The following is a 16,612-nucleotide window of genomic DNA, read 5'->3' on the forward strand; positions in this document are numbered from 1 at the left end:
AAATTTTCCTGTCTAGTGTCCCCAGGGTTTACCAAGATGATCTTGCATGTAGATACTGTTTTCTGAAACTGACATATTTAGGAAATCTTTTAAAAGATCTAATTGCTACAATGAGTGTGAGTCATAGCCCTTTGCACCTTCTGTTGTTGTGGAGTCCATCCCATGCCGTGTTAGAAATTTTCTGTAATCTAAGCCTATTTAGTCTATTTTCTCCCACTTTGTAAACACCCTTTTTCCATAGTTGCAAATGTCTCCACCATTATTTGTTTCGATTTGTAAATTGCAGAAAGGCTAGAATAAACAGTGTCCTCACACACGCACATCATCCATCGCCAGAGATTAACTATCTCTGGCCAGAGATACATACAAATCGGGATACTCCATATTTTCTTTATAAAGCCAGAATTCTAAAAGCAAGGTTCTTTTCTTCTTGACCCCTCTCTACTAGGATAGGAAAGTTAATTTTTAACTTGCCGCAGTGGTTGGTAACTTAAAAGATAATAAGTAGTGATGTTAAGGCTTTTGATTCTTTGGAAACTTAAACAAGAGATTGGTCCCTTAGAAATATTCAAGGCCCTTACCAATAGCTATAATGATAGAGACCATGTCTTATTTATCTTTGAATTCCCAGCACTTAGCCGTGGTTGGTGAGTGAATAAATGAATGAATGCCATGTTGCCAAAAAATGTTATCCTTGGCAAGAAGCATGGGGTAGACACAGGCTTATGGTGTGGTTCTGAATGCAAGGAGGGAGGTAGCAAGGAGCTGAAACATGGAATTTCCCAGAGCCTAGCCAGGAAGGGCTATGTAAGAAAGGACTGACCTGAAACATGACCGGAGGGTAAAAGACTCTGCTCTCCTTTGTTGTGTTCTCCTGCGTGTCCATGAACCTGTTCTGTGTAGGTTTGTGTGTGCTCAGAGCTCACTGAAAACCCAACACCCCCACCCCCCCAAAAAAACTAGGTCATGTATCTCTTGAATATTTAATATCATGTCATACATTTTGTGCCTGGAGAGAAACCGTTACTCACTTGTAGATGTCACTCAGGCCACAGATCTTCTGTCATTCACTGAAGCCTCAGTATCCCTAGTCATATTGGATCTTAGGGGCCGTTTGCACCTTTACTTCCTCCATCCTGGCCTGTTTTGCATTTATTTATTTATCATTCAGTACTTTTTTTTTTTTTTGGATCTTTTTATTTTATTGGATTAAAAAACATAAAACCAGTAGGAACTAGGGTAAAAGATGGGGGAAAAAATATGGAACAGGGCTGGGCAAAGATCAGATGATAAAGGGAGAAGCAGGGAGAGGAGGGGGAACATTAAGAGCCCCAAGTCAGGGCAGGAAAGAGGTTTCTAAGGACTAGACATCTCTTCATTTGATGACAATTTTCTGATGCAAGGCTCGGGGCCCAGAGCCGGGGAGAGGCTCAGGAGGTGGCGGGCCAGGGCCCAGGGCTGAGGCAGTGGGAGGCAGTCCATGGGCAGTGATGTACTTCTTGTAGGCCTCACGGATGATCTTTGAAGGCTGGAGCAGTGGCGTAGGGTATGTCTGTAACAGGATCCCGGTATAGGGCTGGCCGATGGGTCACCGGGCAGACCTCTCTAACAGGGACCTTTGGGGGCCGCCCCTGGGGAAACCATTCTTCAAATGTCGCATCATCACTAAAAGTGATGAAGGTATGTGAGCAGCGAGCAGGAGGGATGATGGGTCCAGTCCCAGCACGGGGAGTCAATGCAGAAGCCGTGGGAGCAGGATCAAGCCCTTCTACATCGACATTCTCTTCTTTAGGGCCTGGCTCCCCAACAAGCGGCACTGTCACTGAATGATACGTGATTATGGGCCCAGGGCACTTCCGCTTCTTGTGAACCTGCTTCTTTTTGTCAGCCTCCAGCCGCTCATATGTCTCCAGTGAATGTAAGTTGAGCTCCTCTGTGATCTTGGCCTCCCTGAGCAGCTCCTCCTGGGTCAGTGGTCGCTCACAGTGGGGCCCCTTTCGCCGCCGTGACTGGCCCTGCCTCTCCTGTACCCGAAGGAATGTTTGTCTTGTATGCTCAGCTGTAGACTGACACATGGACTTCCGACTGTCAGAGCCATCATCTTGTAGTTCTAGTGGTAGCAGTGCCTTCTCTTCTCTGGCCTTCTGAGAGCTACCAGCTGGGGTGCTGACCTTTCGAGGCCTTAAGCTCTTGAGAGGCTCCTTATAGGCTTTGGTGACTACTCGGCGCTTCCTTCTTGGCTCTTCTGCTTCTCCATCACTGGATGGTTCATCTCCTTCATCGATGTCCAAGTCAGAGTCCACCTCATCCTCTGTGTCTGACTGGTCCCCTTGATACTCATCATCTCCTGATTCCTCTGTGAAACCCCCATAAGTCGTCTGGTAGAACTCATCTTCCTCCTCTGCCTCCAGGAGCCCAGAAAGCCGGTTCCCCGCGGTCTTCCGGGGGGCCCGGCCCCCAGCCAAACTCATATCTCCTAACGAGACTGAGCCGCCTCCAGCGGCCCCTCACCCAGCGCGGTTCTCGGCGCTCGGCGCTCGACTCCACCTATCATTCAGTACTTTTATTAATTAGAGATTCTCTTGACTACTCAGACATGAAAATAAATAAGACATAGACTCTGTCTTCAAGGTATATCCTCATTGCAGTTGGGAAGACAGAATTATATAGTAACTGAGTGTCTATCTCTGTCTATCCCTCTCCTTTTGTATCGCCACCACCAAACCCCACCCCCACCACATTTTTTAGCTTTCATTTGTTTTCCCTTTACCAGATTCAAGTTATTTTTTTGTGTGGTAAAAAACAAGGTAAAACTTACCATCTTCACCATTTTTAAGTGAACACTACGTTACTATTGTCTTTATGCATATTATTGTGCATTGGATCTCTAGAAATTTTTCATCTTGCAAAACGGAAACTGTGTACCCATTGAACAACAGCTCCCCATTTTCCCCTCCCCACCAGCCCCTGGTAACCACATTCTACTTTCTATTTCTGAGTGTGACTACTTTAGATACTTCATATAAGTGGAATCATGCAGTATTTATCCTTTTAAAAAATTTTGTTTATTTTTTAATAGACAATTTTTTAGAGCAGTTTTAGGTTCACAGAAAAATTGAATGGACAGTACAGAGAGCTCTTATGTACCCGCTGTTCCGACAACCATTCAACCTCCCCCACTATCAACATCCCGCACCAGAGTGGTACCATCATAATAACATAATGGCATAGGTTTTGATCATAGAAGCAGAACCACTGGTATAGAATAAGGGATTCATTATAGAGACTAGACCTATTTGTGACTTTCTGTGATTGTGGTAGCTGTTGAAGAAGTCTGTTGCCTTTGAGTCTCATGGAGGGCCTGGATGTAGATCAGGGCTCTTGTTGGGAGGAAAACTCAATATGAAGTGGCAGAGAGAAAGGACAAACTCTAACCCATGAGGCAAACTGGAACCCATTTCTGTTTCTCAATGCTTAAGCCTTGATAAAATAGGTGACCTGCAGCAGGAGCTGGCTCTCTTCACTACAGAGCTCCACATGCACTTGGCCCAGGATTCAGAGAATCTGAAGGAGGGTATCTGGTGAGAGCTGGGGGATATGCAGGCCCGGTAGGTTGACCAGCACATTAGCAATGGCATGTGCAAGCTACCACAGTTCCATGATTGCTGTTGCACTTCCGCCTTTTAAATCTCACATAAATTTTTCTTATAGCCAACCCTAACTGTTAATCATACAGGGAAAGAAATTCTAGGAAATGTAGTTTCAGCTTAGGTAAGTTGATTTAGGAAAAAGCCACCACAATAATTGTTTTTTAAAAGCCTCAGGAACAAAACTTTAAAAAAGGCAACCCCTTTAGCAAGGATGCAGGATATAAGAACAATATACAAAAATCACTTGTATTTCTATACAGTAGTAATGAGCCAACCAAAAATGAGAGTAAGAAAACGATTCTATTTACAATACCATCAAAAACATTAAAATATTTTGGAATAAATTTAATAAAAGAAGTGCAAACTTTTTACTCTGAAAAATACAAAGTATTGAAAGAAATTACAGAAGACCTAAATAAATGGAAAGACATGTTATGGATTGGAAGACAATACTGTCAAGATGGCAGTACTCCCTAAGTTGATCTACATATTCAATGAAATCCCTATAAAAATCCCAACTGACTTCTTTGCAGAAATTGACAAGCTGGTCCTAAAATTCATATATAAATTCAAGGGATGCAGAATAGCCAAAACAGTCCTGAAAAAGAATGACAAAGTTATAGGCTCTAATTTCCCAATTTCAAAGTTTACTACTAAGTTACAGTAATCAAGACAGTGTGGTACTGGCATAAGGAGAGACATCTATGTCAATGGAAGAGAACTGAGAGTCCAGAAACAAACCCTCACATTTATGGTCAGTTGATTTTCAACAAGGGTGCCAAGATAATTCTTTGGGGAAAAAATAGTCTTTTCAACAAATGGTGGTGGGACAGTTATATATCTACATGCAGAAGAATGAAACTGGACCCCTACTTCACACCATATACAAAACTTAACTCACAATGGACCAAAGACTTAATTAAATATAAGAGCTACAGCTATAAAACTCTTAGAATAAAACATAGGTGTATATCTTTGTAACCTTGGTTTAGGCAATGGTTTCTTAGATATGACACCAAAAGCACAAACAAAATAAAAGTAGATAAGCTGGACACTATCACATTTACAAACTTTTGTGCTTCAGAGCACAATATCATAAAAGTGAAAAGACAACCCACAGAATGAGAGAAAATTTTTGCAAATCATATAGCTGGTAAGTGACTTATATCTAGACTATAGAAATAATTATTACAACTCTACAATAAAATGACAGATAACCCAATTTAAAAATGGGCAAAGGATCTGAATAGTTCTCCAAAGAATATATACAAATGGCCAATAATCATGTGAAAAGATGCTCAGCATTATTAACCATCAGAGGAATACAACTGAAAATCATGAGACACCACTCTGCACCCATTAGGATGGCTATAAACAAAAAGATAGATAATAATAAGTGTTAATAAGGATGTAGAGAATTTGGAACCGTTGTACACTGGCTTTGGGAATGTAAAATGGTGCAGCTCCTTTGGAATGCTGTCTGGCAGTTCCTCAAATGGTTTAACATAGACCTATCTTATGAGTCAGCAATTCTATACCTAGGTATGTACCCAAGACAAACGAAAACATGTCCACACAAAAACTTCTACACAGATGTTCAATGCGGCATAAATCCCAAGTAATTAATAGCCACTAATAGCCAAGAAGTGGAAACAACTGTCTTTCAACTGATGAATGGATATACCCAAAGTAACTGAAAGCAAAGATTCAAATAGATGCTTGTACACCAATGTTCATTGCAGCATTATTCACAATAGCTAAAAGGTGGAAACATACTAAGTGTTCATCAACAGATTAATGGATAAACAAAATGTAGTATGTCCATACAATGGGGTATTATTCAGCCATAAAAAGAAATGAAGTTCTTATACATGCTACAACATAGATGAACCTTGAAATGGTTTGTGACTGAAAGAAGCCAGTCACAGAGGACCACAGATTGTATGGTTCCGTTTATATGAAATGTCCAGAATGGGAAAATCTAGAGAGACAGAAAGTAGATTAGCGGTTGCCTAGGGCTGGGGGGATGGGAAGTTTGGGAGGTAATGACTAAGAGGTACAGAGTTTGTTTTTGGAGTAATTAAAATGTTCTAAAATAGATTGTGGTGATGGTTGAACGTTCTATGAATATACTAAAAACCATTGAATTGTACCCTTTAAATGAGTGAAATGTATGGTAGGTGAATTATATCTCAATAGAGCTGTTACTGTTTTAAAAAGGGGGACAACCTATGACTGACACACTTTGCAGAATAGAAGCTCTTGCTTATTTCTTCTCTTTTCCGCAGTCAGTGATTCGTTTTGTGGGCAGATGTGTGAGCAGGCGGGGAGTTCCATTCCATTCCTTATCATTTGGGTTCTTCTTGAATGGCAGTTTCTGCCTAGCCTGTTGTGGCTAAGAGATTCACTAGACATTAGATTTTGCAAACTTTTCCCTGGGGCCTTGCAGAGGATATTTTTAGAAAAATTTTTGGTCTAATGTTGATGTAGCCCAATGTCTGTTCACTTGTCCCCATCACTGCCGTTGGGATAAGCATATTTACATTCGATCTTAATCCCGTGGAGGACACAAAGTTGTTCAATCCATCCTGGTATAGACCACAAACCATGTTTAAAATAGTGTACCAAGTCAGTGGGCCTCCATGGTGAGGTGGCATTGATCCCTCTGCTTGAGTGAAAAAAAGCCAGACAGGTGACCACAAGCCACGTTGGGCTTGGCTGCTCCAGGCTGGCTGGGTGACTACGACGGTGTGAGTTTTGCTAAGCCTCCTTTGGCTCACTTTTTCTCTCTCTCCCAGTCTCTCTTTTACATTAACTCTTTATTTAGATTGGCTCCAGAGCTATGAGTACTTTTATTTTTTAAGTTAAATGTTCATCCCTGGGGTAATTCTCTCCCCACTGTCAACAGAACTCAAGAAATCCTCTATTTCATTGAAGAGAAGAGTTGTAAGGGATCGCAGAATTCTTAAAGTCCAAGCTTCCTACTTTCCACTTGAGCACCCTGGATGCCCAGAGAAAGGCAGTTGTAGTTTGCTAAAGTCCAGGTGGCTATTGGATGTCACTGAATCCAGGGAGTTATATAGGCAAAATAAATACTTCATAGCTTTTAATTGGCACGGCTTGGGGATGGAGGAGGAGTCACAGATGTGTCTTTGGAAGGGAATGTGAGAGAATTTGTATGGTAGAAAGAATATCTAATTTGGAATTAAGGGATCTAAGTTTGAGTCACAGCTCTGCCACTTAAAGATTTTGTGTCTGGGATGAGTAACTTAAGTTTTCTGAGCTTCAATGTACAGATCTCATAATAGGAAGGAATAAAAGTAACTTCCTTGCAACATGTAAAGATTTGATGAAATGATGGATATAGAAGCTAATTTGGAACAAAAAGTGTATTCACATGAAAAGATTGGTACTGCTTGTGTGTGTGTGTGTGTGTGTGTGTGTGCATGCTCAGCAAGAAGTGGCCCCTCCAAGTACCTTCTTTTGACAGATTAGTATTTATATGGGCAATACTAGAGCCAAGGTTCTGCCAGCTCGCCTCACACGTGCCTGCTCATTTGGGCAGCAAAGATGGAGCCGTATGGGTATATCTGGACCTTTAACAGATCAAATGCTTTTTCTAGCAAGTCTCAACTCATTGGCCTGCTTATTCCCATGGTGTCTCAGGTTTTTGAATAGAAATTACATACCACATGACTAAAATAGAAAATTAGGCACAAATGGTGTATAGTGAAAGTCTCCCGCCCCTGTCTCCCAGTCTTTCCCCAGAGGTAATCACTGTTCCCAGTTTCTTGTGTGTCATTCCAAAGACATTTTGTGCACATACAAACATCCTTTTTTCTTTACATCAAAAGGACACTCTACTATGCATGCTCCTGTACTTTAATTTTATCATATGTCCATGTAAGTTGGAGATTTTTCCTTTTTTAGTATTTTTGGAATTTCCTTATTTTTTCAAAGACAACATAGTTTTTCATTGCAATGATTTACCGTAATTTATTTAAAGCCCTATTGTTAGACATGTAGATGGTTTTCAATCTTTTGTCATTATAAACAATGCTAAAGTAAATATCCTTTTACATCTTTGAGCATTTGTGTAATTGTAGCTGTACAATTAGTTCCTAGAGGTAAAATCCCCAAGTTAAAGGGTATGTACATTTGTAATTTTATCTAATGCCAAATTTTCCATCACAGTTGCTATACTTATACTCCCACCACCAACATATGAGAGTGCTTATTACTCTGTACAGCGTGTTATCAGATTTTTTGAGTTTTGCCTATCAGATAATTTCAGTGTGATATTTCATTGTAATTTTAATTTGCATTTCTCTTAGATTGGCATTGAGCATCTTTTCTTGTATTTAAATTCCATATTTTTTTTATTCTTTGTTCATGTTCTATGCTCATTTTTCTATGGTTATTGGGTTGGTTATTTATCTTGTTCATATTGATTTGGAGAAGCTTTCTCCATACTAAGCAAATTAATACTTTGTCATATGTGTTATAACTGTTTTTTCCAGTTTGTCAATGTCTTTTACCATGTTCGTGATACTTTTTGCATACAATATTTTAAGCTTTTATGTGTTTAAATTTATCAGTAATTTGTAATGGTTTCTGGAGTTTGCATCATACTTAGAATAACTTTCTTCCCTTCTCTATTTATTAAAAAGTTCTCCTAGGTTCTCATGGTAACTCTTTACTTTCTTTTCTCTGTTACTTCCTTTTTTTTTAACATAAAGTTTATCTTTTTAATGATTTTTTTTTGAAGATTGGCCCTGAGCTAACACCTGTTGTCAATTTTCCTCTTTTTTTTTTTTCCTCCCCAAAGCCCCAGTACATAGTTGTATATCCTAGTTGTAGGTCATTCTAGTTCTTCTAAGTGGGATGCCGCCATAGCATGGCTTGATGAGTGGTGCATAGGTCCACACCCGGGATCTGAACCTGGGAACCCCAGGCCGCTGAAGCAGAGCACGTGAACCCAACCACCCAGCCACAGGGCCGGCCCCTCTGTTTTAACCAGAACGTTGCACACATAATAGATGCTCAAGGTGCGTTTTTCCTAGTCAATGATTTCAATTTAGACTGTTTCATGTAGTGGAACAAACACTGAATTTGGATTCCAAAGACCTCATTGACTATCTGTAACATATACATACCAGTTATCTACTGTGTACTTGCCTCCTGAATTTTTGTGAATATTTAATAAGATGAAATGAAATAATATATGAAAAGTGCTTTTAAACTGTGAAAGAATTATTCAAGACAATTTCTCACTGAACACATTCATACATGCTTTCGTTGGGGGTATACGTCAGGGGTAGAGCATTTAACTGCATACATGCTTTTGTTATTTTTTTCTCCCTAATTAGTCTCAAGTTTGAAATAGAATTTCTCTCTAGGAAAGAGCAAACCTCATAGATGTGAAATTTCCTTTATTGCTTCTTTGAGAATATCTTACCAATGTGAAGTCTTTACTGAGTCTCCTGGTTGAGAGGTGAAAAAGGAGGTTGGGGGCATTGGGCCTTTAGTAAGAGGTTCTCCCCAAGTGTCCAGACTAGTAACTTCTAAGAGTTGAATGGTTGGGAAAAGTGGGCAGGGCATTTGGTTAATATGCAAGGACAGAGAACCCAGTTCATGTGGGTTGTGCTGAAAGCATTCAAAGGCAGAATCTTTTGGGAACTAAAGTTGGTTTACTCTTCGACAGATGAGACTTCCTGTGTCAGCAAGGGAAAATTCCCTAGTTTGATTTGTTAAGGCTCCAAGGATGTATTAAATGCCCAAGTTATAGAAGATTATGTTTGGATTGGTCCTCATTAATAAATAGAAGAGCTGGGTTGAATGAAAAAGAAGGAAGCCTGTCAACATGGTCTACTGTAGACCAAACCCTTCTATAAGTCTCTATACCTCAATTTGAGAATCAAATGCTATTATTTTTGTTTCCATCCTGGTTTAAAGTTGGCCAAATTATATCATCCCTTTATTTACATAAAATGTGAATTTTTAAACATTTTTTCTTGAGGTAAATTTTTCATACAGTGAAATGTGCTGATCTTAAGTGTGTAATTAAATGAATTTTAACAATTAGAAATATTTGTATATTTGTGATTTTCCCCCTTTAAAATTAAAAATAAAGTAGCCCATGGCATCTTATATCTAAATAATACTGCGGTGTTGTGGCGTCATAATACTACAAGTTGTGATGGTTACTTCACTCTGTTTTGCTCCTTTATGTGTTGAAAACAATTTGGCCACCAGGACGTTCAATGGTGCTGCCCTGTCCTTTCAGAGATTGTACCATTTCATTTATTTTTCCGTACAAATGAGATAATTTGTGCTGGAAAAGTACCAATGAATCTAATTACTCTTGGTTTCCTGCGATTGATCCACCAGACATTTATTAAGTACCCACTCCATGCCAGACACTTTATATTGTATACTCCGCCTCTGTCCCTACTTGGGAGGAGGTGAAGGTGACAAAGGGATGGCCAAGTGAATTTAGAGGAGATTTGTACCAGAATGAAGTTTATAAAGTAAATAGAGGGGCTGGCCCCGTGGCCGAGTGGTTAAGTTCCCACGCTCCGCTTCAGTGGCCCGGGGTTTCGCCAGTTCAGATCCTGGTTGTGGACATAGCACCGCCTGTCAGGCCATGCTGAGGTGGCGTCCCACATGCCACAACTAGAAGGACCCACAAGTAAAAAACATACAACTGTGTACTGGGGGGATTTGGGGAGAAAAAGGAAACAAACAAAAAATAAAATCTTAAAAAGTAAATAGATTTTTCAGCAGTTAGAACTTATGAACTATAGTTCGAGTTAGAACTTGAACTCACTCACCAGGGTAACTCTAATCGTGCTCCTGGTATTATGATCTGAGACTTGTTGACCTCAGCTGCTTCCTAGCTCCTTGGAATTAACACTGCAGTCCACAGCTGCATTTCTGTTCTCTGCTCTTTTTTTCTTTCTCCAGCTGAGTTTTGGAGGATGCTGTTTAGGCTTCACTCTCCTGGCTGTTCCACCTGCCTGGGCATTTTTGTTCCTATAAGGTCGTGCCAATTGTTGTAAACTGGAGAGGAGGAACCCTCAAATGAGCCGTTAGAGTCTCTGCTGGGAGGGCCCCACGTCCTCTTGCTCACCAGTTAAGTGAGGGGATTTGCTCAGGCGTGGCAGGGCATAGCACAGTAACCTGAGGCTTCCTCAGAAAGGGCAGCAGAAGCTTCCCCATCACCTAGCTTATGCCAACTACCTATTCACTGAATGGATGGGTGAGTGGTGTTCTCAAGCAGTTGTCACCAAGGCCATTCCTGGCTATCTGGTCTGTAGGCTCTGGAAGCCTGATTGCCCTAAATTCCTGTTCTCAGTCCTTAGACTAAGCAGCTCTCTCCTGGCCTCCTGCCTGGCTCTCACCTTGGAGCCTCTTCTGCCTGCTGCTGACTCAAACCAGCTACCCTGAAACTGCATCCACCTCAGTAGACCAGGAACCACATGAACCGGAGCAATGAAGTCTCACCTGAGAGTTGAATTGGGTCCTTTGCTTTCCCATCCTCCTAAATTGTGGTTTATCTTGCTAAAAGACAGAAAAGGGACAGAAACAAATATGTTATTTAGTGCCTGGCAGAGTAGGTGCTAATAAATGTGTGAAAGAGAGAACCCAGTGCTACTTGGCCGGCCCAGAGTAGCCCCCGGGTCTGAATACTTATCTTCATTTTCTGCGGATTTCCAACAGGTATCAGTTACACTTTCTTGGCCCTAAAGTGAAGAGCTCTGCGTGTTTGGTTCCGTTTACCCATAGGCCCTAGACTAGACTGGAGGATTGACTCAGTGAAAATGTTTACTTCTCTAATTAAGCAGAATTAAGATCTGGACTCAAAACTGTCTTGGGCTGTGCTGGGTATAATTGAGATGCATGGGCTTTGTGTAAATAATGTACTTCTAATTGGCTTTGATTAAGTGCAAATTAGGATCACACTTCACTCCAGTGTGATTTACATTCCTAAGCCTTTTACTAACTGAAGTAGTGTGGGTGGCCGATAAGGCTGTTTATCCAGGGTGCGGAGAGAGAGCTAGGAGCTGGGGATCTGCAGTTTGCCAAAGGTAGAGAGCCTGCAGCTGAGACTCCCAGTTCTGACATCTTCCTTGCCATTTCTGGTCCCTACTTTGGGCGAATCAGCTTAGTCTTCTAAATTCTAGAGCTCTGCCACTTACTTTTTGATTTTCAAGACTTGGGCAGCTTGTCTTAAAAAAAAAAAAAAAAAAAGCGAAGTGAATATTGGAGTTTGCCTTGTGGAACCTCAGACCAAAAACCAGCACCAGGCTTTGGCTGTCAGAATATTGTGACACCTTTGTTACTCCTTGACCAGAAATGTTTCATAAAAGGAAACGACTGGTGGGAAGTTTTCTCCAAAGAGTTCCCAGTCTGTGGGTGTGAGTCAACAGACTGCTACAAGGCAGCTTAACCCTACACACGTCTTCCTCCGAGATTGCTTTGCAGTAGGCAAAGGGAAGGGCTTTGCAGATGGCCCTTGATGAGCCTGCATGGGGTGTAACACATTTCGTCTTGCTTGTACATTCTCTGAATCTGCATTTGAAAGTCACCATGATGAGACAAAGCAGCAGAATTTGGGTTTGTCTTGATATCGGCAGCTCCTACTCCTGGGCTGGTGAAGCTGGTGAGGCCTCTGTGGAAAGGCCTTGGTTAGTGTGAGCCTAGTAAATGGGCCACCAGAGGAAGTCTGTGACATGGTGTTTATGACCCTGTAGGCCATGACAGTTCCACCTAGAAGGGGTTTCTCCATATTTTCTCACATGAGCATCCTGCTGCTTGGTGTGGGACCAAAAACTAACATGACAAAATAGAGATTTTCACACTAACAGAGAGCGCTAACAGTGTGCCAGGATCTGTGGGAATGCTGTTAAGAGGTGTGATGTGATAAATACTCACTTCACAGCCTGGTGAAAGAGTCACCCAGAGCATCACAGGGACGCCTCGAGCGTGTCACCTTCAGACAAGGTTGGACTGTAAATATGTTTGGTATCGAAACTCTGCCCTGGGCCTACTCGAGTGAGCAGGCAGCGTATTTAGACAAGTTACACTCTAGACATCCTGGCCAGAGTGAAGAAAGACAGAGAAGGCTTTCTAGGCCCTGTAAACTATGTTCACTCATTGATTCATTCAGTAAATGTTTGTGGGCCACCTACTGAGCCAGACACTGGAGATGTAACTAAGAATAAGCCATGGACTCTCCCCCAAAAAAGCTCTATCTAGTTGGGGAACAGATACATATAGAGCTAAATTGCAATCAAATGTGGTATGTGCTGTGGCAGAAATAAGGAAGCATATGGTGGCAGGCTGTCATGGGGAAAATCGCCTGCCATCCTGTGTTGGTTCAGATCAGCTTGGAGTCAGCTTGAGGTCCATGTGCTGTTCCCAGAAAGTGCACTTGTTATCCTTTTCACTTGAGTGGGACCGGCACATGAATTTCTGAAGAAAAAAACAGTAACAACAACAACAGTGCAGTAATTCAGAACATTTGTTCAGGATGCACTGTGTGCCAGGTACTGTTCTAAGGGCTTTTGCTCATTTTCTCAATCGAGTCTTCACAGCATTAGCTAGGTACAATTATTATTGCTATTTTAAGAGCAGTAAACTAATGCTGGGAGATTAAGTAACTTGCCAAAGATAGGAACCAGGACTCAAACCACGATGTGACATCTCTACGGTGTGAGCTCCTACCCACCATTACTCTGCATCGAGGTGTAATGAACTGTAAGTCAGAAGTTCTGGGCTCTGGTGCGGACTTTATCAGCAGCTGGCTGTGAGCTCTTGCGCAAGTTGCTTCCTGTCTCTGCCTCAGTTCCCTCCCCAGCCCCACCATCAAATGAGGCACTCAGCCAGCTTCTTGAATCACAGAAAACACGTGGGTGTGGCTGGGGGAAGAGTAAGGTCGTTTGCTGCCTGCTGTCGCTACTATCAGTTGTGAATTTTGTGACCTTGACTTGCCATCTGCCAGCCCTAAAGTAAGTGATATTGATCTTCGTCGGTCTTCTTGACCTGTGTACTTGATTCCAGAAAGCCTCTTGAAGTAGGGCTCTCTGTATCTTTCCTTGTCAGGAGAGGCCCAGCCAGCAGGGACCCGAGGTTATCGAGTTCAAGGGCTCTGTCCCAGGGCCACCTCTGCTGCAGATGGTCTGAGCTCTAGATCGGCCTGTGCTTTCTGCTGCAGATCCCCAGGCAGGCCTTGTTGGCCAATGCGGTGCTCTGATCTTTTAAAAGATGCAGTTCAGCCCAAGACTTTGACTGAGGTAAGTTCTCCTTCACTCCTGGTGGGTTAGGAGGAGTGCTTCCTTGTCTGAGTGATAGACAAGGAACCAAGTCTGAGGCAACCACAAAATAGGGTCTAAGAGAGGGCCGAGAAGTTTCCCTGATAGTTTTTAAAGCAGAGATGCCTAGAAGTGAGCTATCACGTCACCTGCCAATCTTCTCAAGAGGCGTTGTACCCAGCCCTGGGGGAAAGTGCTATACTGAGAACCACCAAATCCTTCTTTGGCCCAGATAGTGCCTGGTGTTTTGTGGGTACCTGTGTTAAAGCGAGCCTTGGACCAGAAGATTTTGGTTTTGGAGGCTGGCAGTACAGGGTGAGAAAATATGCTCATAGTACTTATCTATCAACCAGTAAAATGTTTAAAATTACTAATGTCAGCTTCATTGCATCAGTCCTTCAGTCCCTCCCATTCCAGAAGGACCACACAGACCCAACTCCCCTGTCTATGCACATTTCCTCTTGGGCAGGGCCCAGTACAAATGCACTCTCCTTCCTACCCCTTAGTCCATTTGTTGGAACAACTTGCTTCAGACTCTTAATGTTGTCTGATCCTTCTAATCATATTCTGCAACTTTGACTTTGACCTTCAGTTATATTTCCAAGTACTAAGCATTACTTAGAAGAGAATGCAGCCACCATGACTCAGCTGGCTCCCTCAGAATGGTGGGGGTAGGGTAGGGGTGCTGACCCATGAAATTCTCATTCACTCAAGAAAAGGGGCTTCTCTTTTCCCACTTGCAGACATCTTCAAATGAGCCCAGTTGGCTTTTTAGCTTCTTTTTTGCTCTTTGCTTATAATTTCCCAGCATCAGACAAAGGTGTTTACCTCCATGTGCATTACTGCAATATGAAACCACTCTGTCTTCTGAAAGCAAATAAACTGGCTTTAATGGGTGTGCTGTCAGCTAGCAGCTAAAGGGTTAAAAGTTTTAGCAGGCAGACTGGCCAGCAGGAGTTAGTGGTGTGGAGTAAGAGGGACGCCAGGCTGTCTCTAAACTTTTTGGCCCTCCCCAAGTACAGAGATGAAGGAAGAGCCTCTATAAATCACTGGAGATTAGAGACCCTGTTCTTGCCGACTCCGCAGGGTTGCACTGCTTAATGTCAAAGCCTCACGTATTACTTTAACAGCACTCCTTTTCTTTATTAAATCCACTTTGAAATAAAAAAAAAGAAATGATGATCTTTCCAGTAAGGGGGAGAAGGCTAAAAGGATTTAGAAAGTATCTGCTATGTTACATTACAGAGACTAATAACTGTTTGGGGAGTAAGTAACATTTTTGCACCATCTTAAGCCATAAAAATGAAAAGATGTATAAAGGTCTGTTCCTTAAAATCAATTTGTTTGAGCGTTTATTTTGCCCCGTGTCCTTGCCTTCAGGTTCCTTCAAAGTGTGAGTGCAGAAACTGGGAACGGGAGGTGCGAGTGCTAATAACCAAAAGTCTGGGAACACAGTCTTAACGAAATTGTTCCGAAACGAGGGTATTTACTTGGGAGGGGTGTGTGCGTGTGTGCGTGTGTGTATGTGAAGGGAGCATGGGAGAGAGTGTGGTGGTGGAAAGAGTTCTACTTTTATACTTAAAAGAAAAAATGCAAACTTTGACTGTGTTCCATTGGAGGCCGAGACTGAGCTTATCTCTTCATCTGACTTTAATGAAGACATATTTTAAGCAGCTGCACCCATGTCAAATGTCATATTTTGGCTCAAAACTTCCACCTTCTGAGTGGGAGGTTTCTCAAAACTAAAAAGTTGGTAGTCATTATAAACTAATTGGGGAGCTCTAGGCAAAAGAATGGTTGTCACAAAACTTAAATTAAAAGTTAATTTATATAGATGAAAGAAAAGTGGCCATGACTTGATCATCTTTAAAGCTGGTGATGGGTATATGGGGTTCATTATACTATTTTCTCTGCTTATATATTTAAATTTTTTTTATAACAGAAAATGAATAAATCAGGCTCAAGAAAATGCTTAGCACTCAGTAAAAAAAAAAAAACCCACACACAAAGACATGTGAGCTAAAATGTTCTATCACCAATTACAGCATTTTTACTCATACTTTCAGAGAGATCTTAAGATAAAGGAAAGCTGCACAGAGAATTGGGCGCCTCTGATTTGTTTACTCCCCATTAGAACTCGAAGCTTCTATTTTTTTCACCTTTAGTCGAACGGCCATTACTTAAATAGAATTATTTCGCGAAGGTGGGATTCCCTCATTAAAAGCCCAGCAAAAAAGCCTTCAAAAACTTGGAACAAATGTGGTCAAGGGACTTTTTCAGTTTGCCTGTTTCAGCCAAGCGCCCACCAGCCAAGTCCACTTTGTTTTAAGGGCTTTGTTTATTCAGCAAACATTTTCTGAACAACTACTCCACCCCCAGCACGTTGCGAGCTGCCAGTGATAAACGCTGAATCACCACGGCTCCCCTTCCTGAGAAGTTAGCAATCTTAAATGGGAATATAAAAATACAGATTAAATATAAAGTCAGCGTGAAGCTTTAAAGACAAAGGCTACTTTTCAAAAAATGTTGCCGTCCTTGATGTGGGAAAGGGAATCGTGCTTGCTTTCTGGAGCTCCCAGGTCATGACTTGGAGAAGAACTGTGAGACTTGAGATGAGCAAGGAGCCCTCTTTGAGCTGACTCCTGG

The 16,612-nt window shown here is 41.8% G+C and overlaps 1 protein-coding gene and 1 pseudogene across 16 annotated transcripts in view; one reads left to right on the forward strand and one right to left on the reverse strand.

Annotated features, from left to right (window-relative positions):
• BCAS3 (BCAS3 microtubule associated cell migration factor) overlaps positions 1-16,612 on the forward strand; it is a 569,848-nt gene that overhangs the window by 463,040 nt on the left and 90,196 nt on the right. The gene's annotated exons all lie outside the window — the stretch shown is intronic.
• LOC106841128 (vacuolar protein sorting-associated protein 72 homolog pseudogene) lies at positions 1,175-3,962 on the reverse strand (annotated as a pseudogene).

This window comes from Equus asinus, chromosome 13 (assembly GCF_041296235.1).
Source record: "Equus asinus isolate D_3611 breed Donkey chromosome 13, EquAss-T2T_v2, whole genome shotgun sequence".
Lineage (NCBI taxonomy): Eukaryota > Metazoa > Chordata > Mammalia > Perissodactyla > Equidae > Equus > Equus asinus.